Source organism: Uranotaenia lowii, chromosome 2 (genome assembly GCF_029784155.1).
Source record: "Uranotaenia lowii strain MFRU-FL chromosome 2, ASM2978415v1, whole genome shotgun sequence".
In the NCBI taxonomy this organism is placed as follows: Eukaryota; Metazoa; Arthropoda; class Insecta; order Diptera; family Culicidae; genus Uranotaenia; species Uranotaenia lowii.
The window spans coordinates 122,437,737-122,456,044 of NC_073692.1; positions in this window are offsets into that span (position 1 = coordinate 122,437,737).

Consider the following 18,308-nt stretch of genomic DNA (forward strand, 5'->3'; position numbering starts at 1 on the left):
TTTTTTAAGAAGTTCTTCAGCAGAATCAGCTCGCATATTGTAAGTTTTTTCGACGAAGTGTTCGCTAATCAAGGTATTGTTAACAATGACTTGGAGAAGTTTGCGGGTAAACACAGCTTTGCGTAGCCCGACCGAAGAAATTATTACGCAGTGGTCGCTAATATCAGAGTAAACTGAGTGATTTTTAATCCTAGAATGAATCTTCTCTGAGCAGATTACATGATCCAGAATATTAGCGCTAGCGGGTCTAGTTACATGGGTATTGGTGACTTTAAAGTTGTAACAATTTAAAAGTTCCAGATACTCCACTGTTTCAGGATTAGACGTTCGATTTGTTGGAATGTTCATATCTCCTACAATAATGCAAGAAGAAGTCGTGCTATATGAAGATACAATCGACTCCAAATCAGCGAAAAAGCTACTTGTACTAGTTGATGGTGGTCTATAGATGGCGTGAACATTTATTTCCTCATCTATGAATTTTATACGAACATGAATATGATGGTATCCACCATAGTGATGGTTATTAAGTTCTTTACAGTCCATTCGTAGACGGCCAACCCTCCTCCTGAAGTGTCATCACGACACGAAAAGAATGCGTTATAACCTGGAAGCCTAGCTTGTTGAGTACGATCCTGTTTGAGCCACGTTCCTTCAAGAACAATCACGTGAATTTCTTCTTTAAGGCGTTTCAAAATTATTTTTATATCATCCAATTTTCTGGGGTGTTAATTCCTCGAGCGTTGAGTTGAAGGATTTTTAAATTAGAACGCCTGGTTTCATTGCAGTTTTGGTTTTTATTTAATTCATCGTAAGTATTATGATAATTGTTTATTGTTGTAAATTCATATTTCATTTATTATAAAATGCGAGAGACAGATCGGGAGCTTTTTATATAAATGTGCACGCTTTGGGGATTACATTGTAAATGAGGAAGTGTCAAAATTAAGAGTTCGCTTTTTGGATTCTATTATCTTCTGCAGCTCCTGTTTCGAACCGATTTTTTCCACCCTGGCACCGTCAGTTCTCCTCATGAGAATTTTTTCCATCACGCCCTGGCCAAATGTATTTAATTCCCATGTCGTCCTGCTATTTTTTGGCTTCCTTCAGTAGATCTTTTCCGAATGCTGACATTTCGTCTCGCATAGTGATTGATTGCAAAGAGTTGATGAACAAATTTCCAATAGCAGAGGTTTTCAGAACACCGTGGGCAGGTTTTCTTTCAAAAAGTTGGTTTTTAGTGTCTTCCGAATCAAAGGTTACCAATATTGGTGGGATGTTATTGATAGTTTTGTTTCCAACTAAACGTCGAGCACTAACTATATCATTTTCTTTGATTTTACACCCTATGGTTTCTGCTACTTGAAGAATAAGTGCGCGTGGATTCTCTTTTTTCATGATCGGTATACCTAGAACAATCGCATTACGGCATAGCTCCTTGCGGTTTATTTTGTCAAGATCCAACTCAAGAACATCGATGCGATCCGATAAATTACGGTTTTGCTCCTTACAAGATACTATCTCCATTCGCAGTTCCTGATTTTTGGACCTTAAAGCAACTAGTTCAAGTTTAAGGTCTTCGAATCCTTTGCTTAGCAAATCGAATTTTTCAGGAAAGAATTCTTGAGAAGCTTCGATGTGTTTATTGGTCTCTAAAAGTTCTGCAATTTGCTGTTTGGATTGTTCGAGTGCCATACGTATTCCTGCCGATTTCTGTCGAGGCTCCCGGACCGATTGACCTAGAGCACGTAACTCCTCTATCATCTGTTTTTAGTCACCTTCTTTCTCCGGTTTTAAAAGTGAGTTTCTTTCAAAACATTCGGTTGAGCAGAAAAAAGGCTTTTGCCTAGCTCGTGCGATAGCATTCCCGCGAATTTGCTTGCATCTAAAGTGCACCGAGCGATTGCATGATATACACTCAATTATGCGATGCGAATCTTTTTCAGTAGATCCGCATATGGCATTATCATCATCATCATCGACGATCATCATCGTGCAGTTACTTTGTATCTCCGTTTATTCGGCAACACTGGAAGCACGAAACAACACTGACGTAAGGCGTCGCGACGGTCGTGAGAAGACTTGTTCACGTCTCACTCGTTGACTTATAGGATGGCTTCGAATACCGGGTCAAACCTTTCAGCACTACTCCGGGGCCCCAGCTGCTTCAGGTGATGCTGTACGATGGTCAAAATGGTTTTTCAGGTATGATTTAACTCCTTTATGATTATTTTTCTGAGCACCTTTTGCTTGATACTTCCGATAGATAGCAAGTGTATGTTGTTGTTGACGTTGTTGAAGGACATTTTAAGATACAAAAACTTTAAGAATCTTTTATAGAACACCACCATTTGCTTCCTAAGCCTATTTTAATTTAAATTGTTACTTGGGTGAGAATACTTGATCCTTGAGAAGACATTATCTTAAAATGCTCTTAATAAATGAACATAACATTTAAAAAAAAAACTTCCATCAATAAAAAGGTCAATAAATAAAAATAAGAAAGCTAATAATGGTGATTAATCATTTTTTTTAATGATCCCGCGCCGATCCACCGGTGCATAGGACCGTGGTAAAAAACCTCCACTGTTGACGATCCGGAGCCAGCGTCTTCACCTGGTCCCAGTCAAGATTCTCGTCGACAGTTCGGATCTCAGCGGCTAGGCTTCGCCGCCACGAGTTTCTGGGTCTGCCTCTTCTTCGATGACCTTCTGGATTCCAATCAAGCGCCTCTCTGCAAATCTCGTTTTCATCTTTCCGCAGCGTGTGCCCAATCCATCTCCACTTACGTTCTTTGATGACACCGGCGATGTAGTTCCTCATTCGAGATCCAGTTGCCAGGCCACCAAGCGTGGATGATATTCCGCAGGCAGCGGTTTACAAATACTTGCAGTTTTTGCGTCGTCACCGCATATGTGCACCAAGTTTCGCACCCGTACAGCAATACGGATTTGACGTTTGAGTTGAAGATTCGGATTTTCGTTCGTAGAGAGATCTGGCGTGACCGCCAGATGTTTCGGAGACTCGCAAACGCAAATCGGGCCTTTCTGATCCGGGTTTCGATGTCTTTTCTGGTACCACCATCAGGCGTTATCTGGCTACCAAGATACTGGAAGCACTCCACTTTCTCAACTTGTTGCCCAGCTACCATGAAACTGGAGGGATTTGCTGTGTTGATCTCCATCGACTTGGTCTTTTCGACATTGGCTTTGAGACCTGCCGCCTTGGAACTTTTCGGTGAGGTCGTCAAGTTTGCTCTGCATATCCGGTTGTGTTTGGGCGAGCAAGACAATATCGTCAGCCAGGTAAGATCGTTCAGTTGCTCCATTGTTGAAGGATTCCACGGCAATCCTCGGTTCGGTGCACAGCCGATCGATCCAGTCAGAATCTCATCTATTACGATTAGACAAAATAACGGTGATAAGATACATATGTACATCATTGTCTCACTCCAGCAGTTACCGGGATTAGATCGGACAAGACACCGTCGTGCAAGACCTTGCACGAAAATGCCTCGTATTGTGCTTCTATGAGATGGACTAGTTTCTCTGGAACTCCTCTTCGCCTTAGAGCCGCCCAAATGTTTCCATGGTTAAGTCGGTTGAATGCTTTTCCAAAATCAACGAACACCAGCAGAAGAGAGTACTGGAATTCGTTGATTTGTTTCAGTATGATTCGTAGCGTTGTGATGCGGTCCACACATGATCGTCCGGATAAACACACATTTAAAAAAAACGAAGATAAAAACGATAAGTTTCCAACATTTTAGAAAGAAAATTTTTAAATTAAAACATTCTGATAATTTAACAAAGTTATTTTAAGAATTCAATTGATGATTCAAATTAAAAACTTTCGAGAGTCTACGAAACGATTTGATTTTAGCATTGAAAAATACTTAAATTAATTTTAGTTCATACATCTTGAAAAATTCCTCATAAATTATTTTTACAGAATCGGGAGTAGAAAGCTATTAGTTTCAATTCGTGAACGTCATGTAGTGTCGTAGAATGAAATTTCTTAGACCTATAGTGATATAGGACTAAATACCACTGAAGGCGAGACAATTTTAGACACAATTATTAACTTATTTTCAAACACCTTTTTGGATCAATTAATTAACTAATTTCACGTTAAAAATCTCGAGGGGAGATCGGTAGCTTTTACCTAGAAAGTGATAGTCCATAACTACTTTTCAAGCAACACTTTGCTAGGCACCAGCGGTGGTTTTAGTTGAATTCATTGATTTTCAATGCCAATATCTTTAACCCTTATTAATAAGCAATAACGTTTTGGTCTGATAAGATAAGAAGTTGCGGTCTTCCATGAAGTTGTCAATGAAGAACAAACAAGAAAGATGTTGATTTTTTCAAACAAAATACTCAATTTTCCCATACAAACTTTAAAGTTCAAATTTACTCATGTAAACACTACTTGTAAATTCTGTCAAAAATCATGGATGAGTTTTGCACCAAAACGAAACTTGTTAGACCCAAGGATTTTAAAAATTCAAAAATGACTCCAAATCGACTCAGTGTACTGTAAAATACTGTACGCGTTCCGGACCCTTGATTTCGTCTCCGATCCCGATCCAGGATCCGAGCAGGATCTGGAGGTACCTTCACTGAATGCGGGGATCTGGATGATAAAAACTTTTCACCCAAAAGATACGTGAAATTTTCCACAAACATAGACATGAGTAGAGGCTATCAAGTTTTGGTCACACGAGCTGCCGGAATATACACATATGCGTGGGCCAGCTTGGGAGCGCTCCTTCTTTCCGCCCACTACTTTGGCATTAAGCATATGTGAGTGTGAATATCTTCTTTACATGATCCACTTTTCGGATAATTTGTACCGACTTGAATTACGACTTTGGGCCTCGGAAGGACAGATGAGCCAGCCAGATGGGTCTTTGTTTTGGGGTGAATTTGAAACCAGTCAGAAATGTTTCGCCAAGCAAAGATTTATGGCAAACCGCTTTATGGATCGGATCCGGATAATGAAACATACCTACTCGTTTGCTGTTATGCTACTTTGATTCATGCGATTGGCTGGTTTTTGTCCGACTGTGGATTTTGAAACTTAACCGAGAAGCAATCAAATCGGATTATTTTCTAAACGCATCAATCGTAAAAGAGCTTTTGGGGGTAAGTTGTCAGGAAGTGAGGTATCAATAAAAAATTGTACAATAGTATTCCAACTATATCCATTATCTAGATCTTTCAACTTTTCATACAATTATAAAAATTAAATAAATCATAAACACCGAAAATTTTAATTCTAACATTAATTCTAGAAAAAAAATTTCAATGGTGCGCTCTTCATTCGCCCGTTTACGCTGGAAATCTTTGAACAAAGCGTTCCATGAATAACACCGTCGAATTATTGTGCACGGTAGTGCTATGCTGAACGAATTGTTATTATAAATATTAGAAAAACTTGTAAATTTCATGAGCGAAGGGTCAACTTTATTTCCAGATAAATAGAATTTTAAAGAAATATATTTTTTAAAGCGTTTTCCCAGTGCTCATAAACATCAAATAGCCACCGTTTAAGTAATCGCTCTGGAGCTGTTGCGAATGACACTGATAAGGGCCCGATTTATTTTGAAGTTTTCTCGTTTCGTCCGAAAGCGAATCAACACCTAAGCCCTTGCTGCGATAAAAATGTCGCATCATTGAAAAGAAACGGCTGCAGCAAGGCGTTTAGATTGCATCAAAATTAAAACCCATTATCTCCCCCACAGCATATTTACCTACCAGCAGCTGTAGCCTTTCGTTCATTCAAAGTTTTCCGATTTCCTCTAACTGGAATTCTCTGGGCAACCCCTCCCGTTCTAACGAGCCTTCCATCATTACTGGCGATAAAAACTTTTCCATTTCCTGCCCGGGAAAGCAAAAGCCAAAGCTTTCCGGTTCCGGGCGTATCGCTCTAATAGTGCCTTCAATCATTAGCATTCCAGCAAAAACGCGTATTGTATTCTGGCTGGAGCAGTTTGGCTAACACTAACCTACATTTCGCAAGGATGATATGAAAACTAGGTGGGAACAAACTTGTCGAATACTTTGCCGAAATTTTTGCTGCAAGGACGTAAGTTGATCTGGATGTAAATAGCTAGAGGTTCGGATTCTGAGCGTTGAGGTTGAATTCACAAGCTTACAAAAATACGCTTTCTCATAAGGTGAACCACCGAAGGTAAGATGGGATGCAAGCTTTGAATAACGATAGGAAAAATAAAATGTTGTTGATGTAATATTCGGAATACCTTCTCAACGAATGTATCAAAAATTGAAAAAGTAATTGAACAGTAGAAACGCAATAGTTTTGCATATTTATAAATCTTCTATTAACGTTGGCAATTTTGTAAAAGAGTTGCAATGGATGTATGGGAAAAACAACGCAATCGAATTTTGTAAACAGATCAACAGAAATAGATGTAGGGATGCCAAATCACTTAATAATTAGAGTGTCTTACCCAGGAATTCCCGGTATTGAAAAAAAATCGAGAATTTTCGAATCCCGGGAAACGCTAAAAAATCCCAGGAATTCTCCAAGCCAATAAAAAGAACTAAATAACTTGAATTTAACACGAACTATCCCAAGCAACCAAAAGTCACATATTCAATTGAATGAAGAGTTTGAAAGTTACATATTGGCTGACAAAGAGAATCAACTACCCAATTCCCTTAAGTGAACTTTATGTACTTATTAATGAACTTCAAAGCTGCAAAAGTGATTAATATGTACGTTGTATGTGACTTATTTTGCCCAATTCCCATAAGTGGACTATATGTACCCATTAATGAACTTAAAAGCTGCAAAAGTGATTTATATGTACGTTGTATGAGACTTAAGTCACATAAAGGGCACAAAAGTACTCAAAACGGGACTTACTAAGTCACATAAAGGGCACAAAAGTGCTCAAACGGGATTTACTATGTCACAAAAAGTGCATTGAAGTGATTTCAAAATCAAATCACCACATCGAGTTTTAGTTTCAGTTAAAACAACATCTAGGCGTGGTCTAGTGGTAGCGTGTTCGATTCTCACCACGAAGGTCGGGGTTCGATCCCCAAGCCGAGTGAGTTTTTTTTCTTTAAGTAATTTGGTAATTGAGTGATCATTCTGATGCGATATATGTAGAAAATGTAGGAAAGAAGCAATTGAGCAATTTTTCGAGTTTGGAATCCGGTCGTGGCATCATGGCAGCACCATGTACAGAACATAGAAATAATCAAGACTCTTGATTCAAGAGACGGTGGTATGAACCGATGCCAAGGGTGCTGTTGAGATAGAGAGATATTTTTTTGCTAATTTTACGATTATTTGGAAGCTTAATAAAAAGGCTGCTGGAAGCTGAAAAGATGATCATTAAGACTTGATTTGGAACATGAAAGTATCAATAAGAACTTAAATTTTGAGCTGCATAGAACGTACTTCATATCAATGAGGGGGCTGAGTAAGCGTTTTTGTACCTATTTTATGGGACTTTTGGTTGCTTGGGATGACACTATTGAAAGTTTTGCGGCCTGTAAATATTTTTCGGGAGCATCCAAATAAAGCAATTTTTTCGGAGACCCTCAATGAATTCTTTAAATCTTTAATTTTGCAACAAAATGGACGCACCCTGAAAGCCCAGAAAAAATCTCACAAATCAGACCATAACTTTCACTTTTACACTCGTCGCTTAAAACCACTATATATCTACAGTACCGTTCATAATTGTATAGAAATTGGAAGCACGCGCACTGTCACTTTGACTTTGAAATTCCATAACATTTGACTCTGATGATATTTTTTGATCAAATTTTCTGCGTTAGATAGATCAACTATCACACTATTATATCACAAAATTTGAGCTTTTTGGAGTTTGTGTGGCCTAAGATACAGTAATTCTACGAAAATCGGATTTTTTGGACTTTTCTCATTCAAACTATAATATCTCAGAAACGACGCTACATTTTTAGTTGAAATTTTGCAGAGTGATTGTTGAAATGTTAAGCTATCATGTCTGAAGTTTTTGAAAAGTTTTATCGATGGGATAAAAGTTACGCGAGGTACAATTTTTCAGGTATGAACCTAAAAATGCGATTTCTATAGAATTTTGGACGATTGTTTTCATAGGAAACTCCTATTTTATGTTCAACAACCAGTAAATCTATTTCAACCAAAAAATCAAATAATATTGCGAGATTCTGATTTCAAAACACAACTAGATCTTTGATTTCATTTTTTCATTTCATCATTGCTTTTGCCAGACATTTTTTGACTGATTTGTGGATGGAAACGATTATGTTCTCATGAATCGTCTAAAATTATATAGAAATCGCATTTTTAGATTCATGCCTGAAAAATTGTACCTCCCGTAACTTTTGATCCCATCGATGAAACTTTCCAAAAACTTCAGACATGCTTACTTTATATTTTAACAATCACTCTGAAAAATTTCAACAAAAAATGTAGTGTAGTTCCTGAGATATTGCAGTATGAATGAGAAAAGTCCAAAAAGTCCGATTTTCGTAGAATTACTGTATCTCAGGCCACACAAACTCCAGAAAGCTCAAACTTTGTGATATAATAGTATGATAGTTGATCTATCTAACGCAGAAAATTTGATCAAAAAATATCATCAGAGTCAAATGTTATGGAATTTCAAAGTCGAAGTGACAGTGCACGTGCTTCCAATTTCTATACAATTATGAACGGTACTGTATTTTTTCTCAACCGATTTTCACTCAATTTATAGATTTGTAAATTTTCTCAACTTACTTTTAGTTTTATATTTTTCATATTTTTGTAAAGCATCACAGCGTTTACACCCTAGAATCGGTATGTAATTGACTTTCTAGTGAATATAAATTTATTGCGGAAATCTTGAGTAAATATACTCAAAATCCAGTGACAAGTTGAATTTTAGTGCAAGAAAATCTGAAAAATTGCAAGCTGACAAAATGTTCGAAAAAGAACTGTCTTTCAAAATTCGTCAAAAATCTGTGTTTCGTATATTGGTAATCTTAAAATTCAAAAATGTGCCAAGGTCAATTTTTAAATCCATTTTTTTCAAATTTATTCGATGTGACTTAAATAGAGATGTACCGAATATTCGGCGCGAATACCGCACAAAAACTGTTAGGACGAATATTCGGCCTACCGAATAGTTGATCAAATTATTAAGCAAAGTAGCCTGAAAAGGCCGAATATTTATTTGTAAATTTTTTCAAATGATTATGGATATTTTACTGATGAGATCAGTAAAACATCTTGGGTGTATACCTGTATATTCCTCAGTAGATAGCTGTATACTATGATTATCGTTAATTTCAGATTTGCCCTTTTTTTACAAGTTTAAAAATAAATTGCCCGACCGTGTGGTAGAAAGAATGATACACTTAAGGTTAAAGGTCAAAGTTCTTTTTAGCAATTAATTTGAACATATTTTGTCCAAATTCAACATCCATCTAATTAGATATTAAATAAGAAATTTAAAATGCTTGGCATCTGTTCCGGCGTATTTTTATTAAAAACTCGACAGAAGATTCGGCCGAATATTCGTTTAGCTGAATAGTTGAAAAGTTAAATATTCGGTATTCAACGTTTGGCCGAATACATCTCTAGACTTAAACAATTTTGATGGTTAAATAATTTAACAGTTCGGTTTCACACTACTTTTCAACATTTTTTGTGGCCATGATCTTAAAAGATTTTTAAAGAAAGATACATTCTTATGTGCAACATAAAGCTTCTTACTTCAGCCTTTTTTCTACATTAGGTGAATGTTTTTAGCATTCTAAAGCTGATCTACAGTCTCTTTTCCGAAGTATGTTTTTTTTTTGGATTATTTGTCTTAGACTTTGAATAACGGAAAACTGAAGTGTTGTAGCTAAAATTGGTTGAGAAAAAAGAGAAATTTATTGATTTTAGTCAGTAGTGTCAAATTGATACAGTATTGTTCCGATTTTGTCAGCTCCCGATTTTGTCTACCCCCGATTTTGTCTATCCCCGATTTTGTCAGTATTTTATCCCGATTTTGTCAGCCTTTAAATTTAGTTGAAATTTTCTGTTTTTGAGCTAAAATTCCTAGTCATTTAACACTGTATGTTTTTTCGGGGATTGTCCTGCCCACGTAGAGGACCACCCATTAACCACTTGGTATTTAAAGGGTTGGTATTAAACCCTTTAATGCATAGTGTTGTTCTAAAACAAAACTAATCAAAATCTAAATATCTCGAAAACGCGTGGATATTTTTGAGTGATGTATTTACAAAAAATATTCTAGAGATTGAAAGAAATTAGCTTATGGTATTCTTATCACAATTTTTCAATGCATGTGTGAGATATCGAACAATGTATGCAAATAAATTGCGAAAATCAAATTTATTTATTTTTTCGAAAAAAGTTGTTTTTGGAAAATTGCAGATTTGCAAATTCTAATTTTTTTTTTAATTTCGATCAATCACAAACACCTTCCTGTACCCAATTAATTAGGTTTTGAAGAAATTAGCAAAACCGTAATGTAAAGAACTAAGAATTTCAAAAATATTTTTTCATCTTTGATGGACCATACCTTTTATAATACAGTATTGTTCCGATTTTGTCTACCTTTAAATTTAATTGAAATTTTCTGCTTCTCATCCATGCATTTTTGGACGCAAGGTACGTTACGGGAAGTTTGACGTTCTTAAAGGCTCTAGGATTCCGATATGTTCCGATTACGATCAGAGGGAGCTTATGGTCTGCTGTGACATTGGCGCATGGCATAAAAGTGATGCGCTCTTTAATAATTTTATGCCCTGAAGCACTAGCCTCTTTCGAACCAACAAATGATTCTGTTGGCAACATTTTTAAAAACAATTCCGATCGTCCGCATTATACACCATCTGAGCAGTAAGCTCTCGATGAAGTATTTCCTCGTGAAAGTTCTCCAAAAAACCCTCAACACTTCCTATATCGCTAGACAACGCTTCGCCACATATCTTAAGCTTGCAGATACCATAGCGCTTTTTGAAGATATGTATCCAGTGCAGTGAAAATTAATATTAATCTGGGACGTTGCAACTTTCAGCAAATGTTTGAGCTTTGACTATGAGCATGGTCGAAGAAACTGTTTTGTTCAGGCGTCGTTGGTTAAGAAACCAAAGAAACAAAACATCCTCCAAATTTTTATACGCACCTGTGGAAACGTATTTGAAAGTCTTACCAAGTCGACACGAGGTGATGGATGCCGCACGAAGTATGGAGTCAGCATTCTTTTGAATTTTTCTGACGGTTGTTGGATGGATGTTGTACTTCTTCGCGATGTCTGCTTTCTTCGCAGCCTTGTCCTCAAGATTCCGAAGGGTTTTGACTTTTTCCTTAAGGCTGAGCGCGTTTCGTTTTTTTTCTCAATAGTCACTATTATTGGAGACATCTGTGAATTGTTAAAAAAGCCATCTGTTTAGAAAACCGTACAATTTGAAGCACTTAGGATAGTACAAACCTTGCTCTGCACAGTGCTTAGCTATTAATGGTGACTCTTTTTAAAGTAAGTTATAACGAAGGTTCTTGATGGTGTTTCCAATATTACTGCGGAAAAATTTGTAAACGTATGTACTAGGAAACAGTATTTTCAGATTTTATTTGGTGTTTAGAACTTACCTTACCGGCGGTTGGAAGCAGAAAGAGGTTGTTGAATATTGACACCTGATCATGAAGCATTTCTGTAATGTTGGCAGCAGTGAGCTGTCAACACGTGCTGATAGGTTCAAGATGTATTAAGTATAAAGTGATCTAACTTATGTGATCAACAAATTCAGCTGTTTTACAATTGCATATCAATCCTGCAGCTACGCACCAACGGTTTTTCAAATGGCATGTACACAATCCATTGTATGAATGTTGTATGTAAACAATCACTTAGGGTAGAGTTCTTGAACAGGTCACCCATTTTGCTATTTGCAAGACCTTTCATTCGACGCCTCAAGAACTCAAATCGGTTAAGCGGTCATCGAGAAACGTGTGTGACATTATTTTGTAACATACACACACATACACACATACATACACACATACACATATACATACACACATACAAACATGTTCCGATCTCGACGAACTGAGTCGAATGGTATATGACACTTGGCCCTCCGGGCCTCGGAGCGAAAGTTGGTTTTTCAAGCGACATGTATACCCTTCTTTGTAAGAAGGGTAAAAAATAAAGAAAAGGGGTCAATGTCATCCCTTATCACGGTATTGACATAAAATATCGAAATAACAAGTAAACGGACAATTATCAAATCAAAATTGAAATTATTTTGAAGAAATTTTTTTCCCGATTTTGTCAGGTACCCTGTTTTGTCAGCCCTAAATTGAAGATGGGGCTGACAAAATCGGAACAATACTGTACTGAGGGATAGATGAGGGTTTATACATTAAATTTGGAAAATATTTCTTCGTTGCCAGCTAAGTGTAAAAGTGAAAACGACAAAGAATCTATAAAACCAAACCATTCCAGTAACACGCTACAAAAAAATCTGAATGTTGAATTTTGCAACACTCATCATTAAAAACTTTCGTTTCGCAAACTGTTGACAGTAGCAAAATCATCGGCAAAGGAATTACAGTACCGTTCATAATTGTATAGAAATTGGAAGCACGCTCACTGTCACTTCGACTTTGAACATTCATAAGTTTTTACTCTGATGATATTTTTTGATCAAATTATCTGCGTTAGATAGATCAATTATCACACTATGCTATAACAAAATTTGAGCTTTCTGGAGTTTGTGTGGCCTGAGATACAGTAATTCTACGAAAATCGGACTTTTTGGAGTTTTACCATTCAAACTGCAATATCTCAGAAACTACGCAACATTTTTATTGAAATTTTGCAGAATGATTGTTGAAATATAATGTTAGCATGTCTGAAGATTATGAAAAGTTCTGTCGATGGGATCAAAAGTAATGCGAGGTACAATATTTCAGGCATGAACTTAAAAATGCGATTTCTATATAATTTTTGACGATTCATGAGAACAATTTCTATCCACAAATCAGTCAAAAAATGTCTGGCAAAAGCAATAAAAAAAGAAATAATTGAATAAATGATCCATTTGTATTTTAGAATCAGAGTCTCGCGATACTGTTTTGATTTTTTGGTTGAAATAGATTTACTGGTTGTTAAACTGAAAATAGGTTTTTTCTATGGAAACGTTCGTCCAAAATTGTATAGAAATCGCATTTCTAGGTTCATGCCTGAAATATTGTACCTCGCTCAACTTTTGATTCCATCCATAGAACTTTTCAAAATCTTCAGACATGTTAGCTTTGTATTTCAACAATCACTCTGCAAAATTTCAATAAAAAATGTTGCGAAGTTTCTGAGATATTGCAGTTTGAATGAGAAAAGTCCAATTAATCCGATTTTCGTAGAACTACTGTATCTCAGGCCACAAAAACTTCAGAAAGCTCAAATTTTATGCTAGCATAGTGTGATAGTTGATCTATCTAACGCAGAGAATTTGATCAAAAAATATCATCAGAGTAAAAAGTTATGGAAGTTCAAAGTCGAAATGACAGTGACTAATACTTTTATTTTACCTTAATACCATACACACTATTAATTTTTTGGTGTAAATTTATGTCAAATTGGATGCACAAAATTGAAGCATCACTTTTGACATAAAATTATTATACAAGAGACAGAAACGCTTGAAGACATAAAATTCAAAACACATAATTTTCTATTGCTTGTTGTTTAAAATTATGTCAAAATAGATGCACAAAATCGTAGCATCGCATTTTACATAAAATTATATTTTATTTGCCATAAAATTCTATCGTGTTATTACTATTCATTTTTTGAGACATAAATTTATACTCCCAAGGACATATTTAATTCTCTAGTGGTTTTTCTCTTCAGAATAAAAAAAAAACAAAGTATTCCGTAATATACATTTAACCGCATTTGATGTTTATTTTACAGATCATAATTGTTGTTGTTGGTTTACAGATCATTATTTCAGATTTAGATTTAGAAGGAAAATTTTACTTTGATAACAATGCTTATCAATTGCAAAATACAAACTTCTTCTAGAAAGTATTCCAAGGTTGAATGCATCTTCCAGTACGTTACACGCATGGTCGAATAAGGAAGCAGCTGAATCTGTCTGTTTAATTTTGATGAATCGGCGGGTCTAAAAAAAAATATTTAAAATAATGTAAAACAAGTAATGTTATATGTATACTAAATATTCCGGGAACGATCAATAACACATAAATGTAACATAAGTTAATCTTAACACGCTTCTCTCCTTGATGTTTGACAAAAAGAATTCCGAAATAAAATATTAAAACTAAGACCCCCCACCGAAAGCTTTTGTTTCTGCTGTTAGCTAGCTTCGAAATAAGCTATTTCGATGAAAATCAGGGTCACCTTTGGCTTAAATCAAAGTTTCGAGATAATGCACTTCGAGATTTTCAAGGTTCTAGATTTTTCTCTTTTAAATTCTAGCAATCGATAAAAAAATGAAATTTGCGTCAGAAAACATTGAGATATCAATTGTTTTCTGATATTGGAGTTATCAGTTTCAATTGAAGTTTGGAAGCATAATGTACACAGACGCATTTTAATAATTAAGTTCGAAAAATAAATAGTAAACTCACCGTGCATTGTTATAGCTGGTGCTGATGCAGATAGCAAAATCGGTGACTTTCATTGTCTCTTAATTTTCAGCTAGCAGTTCGGACACTATTATTAATATATTTTTTTATCTGCTCCACTTTCTCACGTTATTGAGTAGCATGTCCAGTTAGACATCGATTCGATGCACTTTGTTTACGTCGTCGGCGCTAGTGGTGTCATTCTCGTTTGCCGTCTGATTAGGACTTCCATAACTGCAAGTTGTAGGGCTTCCAACCATGAAGGCTTAAGATTAAGCACAAATATGCCTCTGTAAGCCAATCGTTTTTCACCAATTTAATCTCTCCATAATCCATCATAAGCCAGAAACCTGCTCAAAGTGCTCACTCGGTTTAGGGTCCATCGAAGGAACTAAAATATAATAAAGTAGAGTATAAAAAACACACCCATTTCCAATCAACAGTAAACAATTCGGTATTGAATTTTGAAATATCTCTGTGAATATTGCATTTGGCAGTACCCGTCGTTGAGATTATTCAACCGGTTGATGGGATCGAAATCCATTGGTTTCTCCGATAAACATCTGAAATGCAAAAATAGGTTAATTTTCGAAATCACTCATGTAAAGCTTTTCGTAACTCCCATCATTGTCGCTAAACTCGCCTTTTATCTTCATTGCAACCCTTGCAGGCCTTAAATAACATTCTGGTTAAGAATAATGACCAAAATCTGACCAACAAACTGAATCGATACTTACTCGGATCAAGTCATTCCTTCGAGGATGTTAGGTAGCGCTATTAGTTGCTCTTGAAACGTCCGTGCCTTTCCGTGATCAACTGTTGTCGCCTTATCGAAGATTTCGAATCAATGGCAGGAAGTGCCGGACTTCCGGGTAGTTCATTTCACAACAGGGCAGCCTTCTGCTGATGAGATCAAATGGAAATGGCCAGTTACCTTTTTGGATCGTCGTTAAATCACTAAGAAGTTGAAGTCCCGTAATTTCCCGAGTAGCACAATAAAATTTCACTTATTCGTCGAAACACCAGTAGAAAACAAACAAATAACAACATTGAATGATTTAAATTTCGCATTCCTACGCAAGTTTAGATTCTAAGTGATGTAAATTTATAATGTTTTGCTTTGCGCATGCGAATAGATAAGATACGATGTAAAATTATATCTCTTTTCACAATAGATCAAAAATAAGTTAGGTGTTCAAGCGTTTCTGGCTCGTGTAATTTTGATAATTTTTTGGTGTCTATGTATGTAAAATGATGTAAAATCAGATCCGTTTCAATTTAGGTCTAAAAAAATTAGGTGTTCAAGCGTTTCTGGCTCGTATATTTTTATAAAATTTTTGGTGTGTATACATAAGATTTCGTATGCAGTAGAGTGTTAATATCTTCGTTTTTAATTTTTCTCAGGATCCCGAGAATTTCCGCGAAATGGATCATCAAATTCACCGATTCCTGGGAACGCTAAAATGACCAGGAAATTGACACTATAGTAATAATGATTCAAAACTTGAGATCTTGAGTTATTTTGGAAAAAAATTGTTGATTAAAAACTGACTTTCTGTATTTTTTTCGGAAAACTAGTTTCCTTATATGGTAGGTTTAAGAGTCGCTTAATATCACATAATAAACCAAATTTTTCATTAGGGTGGTAGAAATAATTTAAAAAAAATCGCAATAATTGAACCTGCATTCAGTTTTAAAAATAATTTGGAAAAATAAGGGCATAATGGCCACCTAAAGAAAAACGCTTATTTAACCAAACAAAATAATGGGGCTTAAAGAGCTTCCTTTTACATACAAGCTTGTGAGGTGTACAGAAGAACTCAAACTATACACATATTCATACGTTCCACTTTCCTTGCGCACATTACACACACATATCTACTTTATCTTTGTGGTGATTTGATATGAGTTTAATGATATTCGCTGTATTGTGGCAAAGACAGCGTTTAACCATCTGATTTTTTGTATGTATCCCCAAGTAACCATAAGCACTAAAACATAGCCCTTAATCAACACTATATTCCCATATATAACTCTGAATTAATGCTTGTTTTGCACTATATGCGTATATAATGCAGATTTAATGCTAAAAAGGCGAAATAGCGGGCAGAATAAATGCTATCACAACATAGCCTATAAATGCTGAATTAGAGAACCATCAGAACGTCAGTTTTCGCCAGCCGTATAAAAGCATTAACAATGAATACTTTGAACACCTTTTAATTGATTGATCATGATGGATGTGAAACGGAAATTCAAAATAGGATTTTTTTTTTTTGATTTATTAAAATGAACAAAAATTAAAATATAAAATCATTATCTACAACATCAATCAACCTGCTGAATGAAGGATTATGCTTAATGAAGTGTTCTATGAAATGAGAAGTGATTATTATTGAATTATGAATTAACTTTGATGAGTCTCGAACCGAGGATCCCTCAGCAGCCTTTATCTTTCCTTGCGCCTTTACCATTTCGACCACTCTTGATGCTGATAAGGTAGGTGCAAAACCCGTACTTCAAGTACTGTTCGGGTCACACAACTTCATAGACAATGTATGCATGAGAAGGTTTGGAAATGTATTGGAAAATTTTGGGAGAAGACAACTGCAACTGCCGCTCTGATTGTTTTCGTTTGCTGTCTTGCTTACTCACATGCAGCAAATGAAAAAAATCATTCTTGTTTACATTCGCGGGTTTGACGTTTCTACGCTTTATAATAGCTTTATATAAGCATTAACAGGAAGCTCTAGTGCTACAGTCTTAATGCTTGTTAACTTTATATAGTAGCTCTATATGTGCATATAGTGCTATCTTTAGTGTTTATTTTTGTTATTGCTTCTATGCATTAATAATGCTTATATAAAACTAAAAAGCATTATGAATGTTGATATAATGCTAACTTGCATTAGAAATGTTGATTTAATGCTGGTTAAGGGTTATGGCTTAATTCTTATGGTTACTTGGGTCATTACTTCAAAATAGTATTGATGGAGAAAACAAAATTACAAGCCTGCCGAGTTGAATATGCTGTAGGATTTTACGGCACAGGATGCTTAATATGCCAAAACCACAGGTGCTTTTTTGCCCCTAGTCAACAAGTTTAAGTAACAACGAGTTTTGACATTAACTTAGGAAAACAAAAACTTTATTGAAAGTGAAATTTGAGTCCAAGATGTTACTGATAGTTTAGCTTGTGTAGTTTTTCTTATACACTATATCTATGGATGTATGAAATCATACATACGTTCATAGGAATTATATCGCCTGGTATTCCCAAACAGCCAAACTGACCTCAAGCTTAAACCGCTTTAATTTTCGATCGTAATGATCGATTTTAATCAAATTTGGCTAAGTATCAAAATGAACATTATCTTACCAAATTTTGAGATAAAAACGTGAAATTTGACAAAGCTACAGATTATTTTGTGAGGCAATCTCAATTTTCCCTACTTTTATTTAAATAGCTGTATCTCTCTTCCTAGTGCATGCAGGATGTTCAAAACTAAATATATGAAGAGTTTACAAGTTGAACAAGCCTGTGTCAAAGTTTCAAGAAAAACAAATTATTGAGAAAGTCTGGCAAATTTAGAAGCTTGTGCGCTGCTCTGTGCGATTTCGATCAATTTTGAATAAATGCACAGCACTGGTATTCTTGGTACTTTAATTGA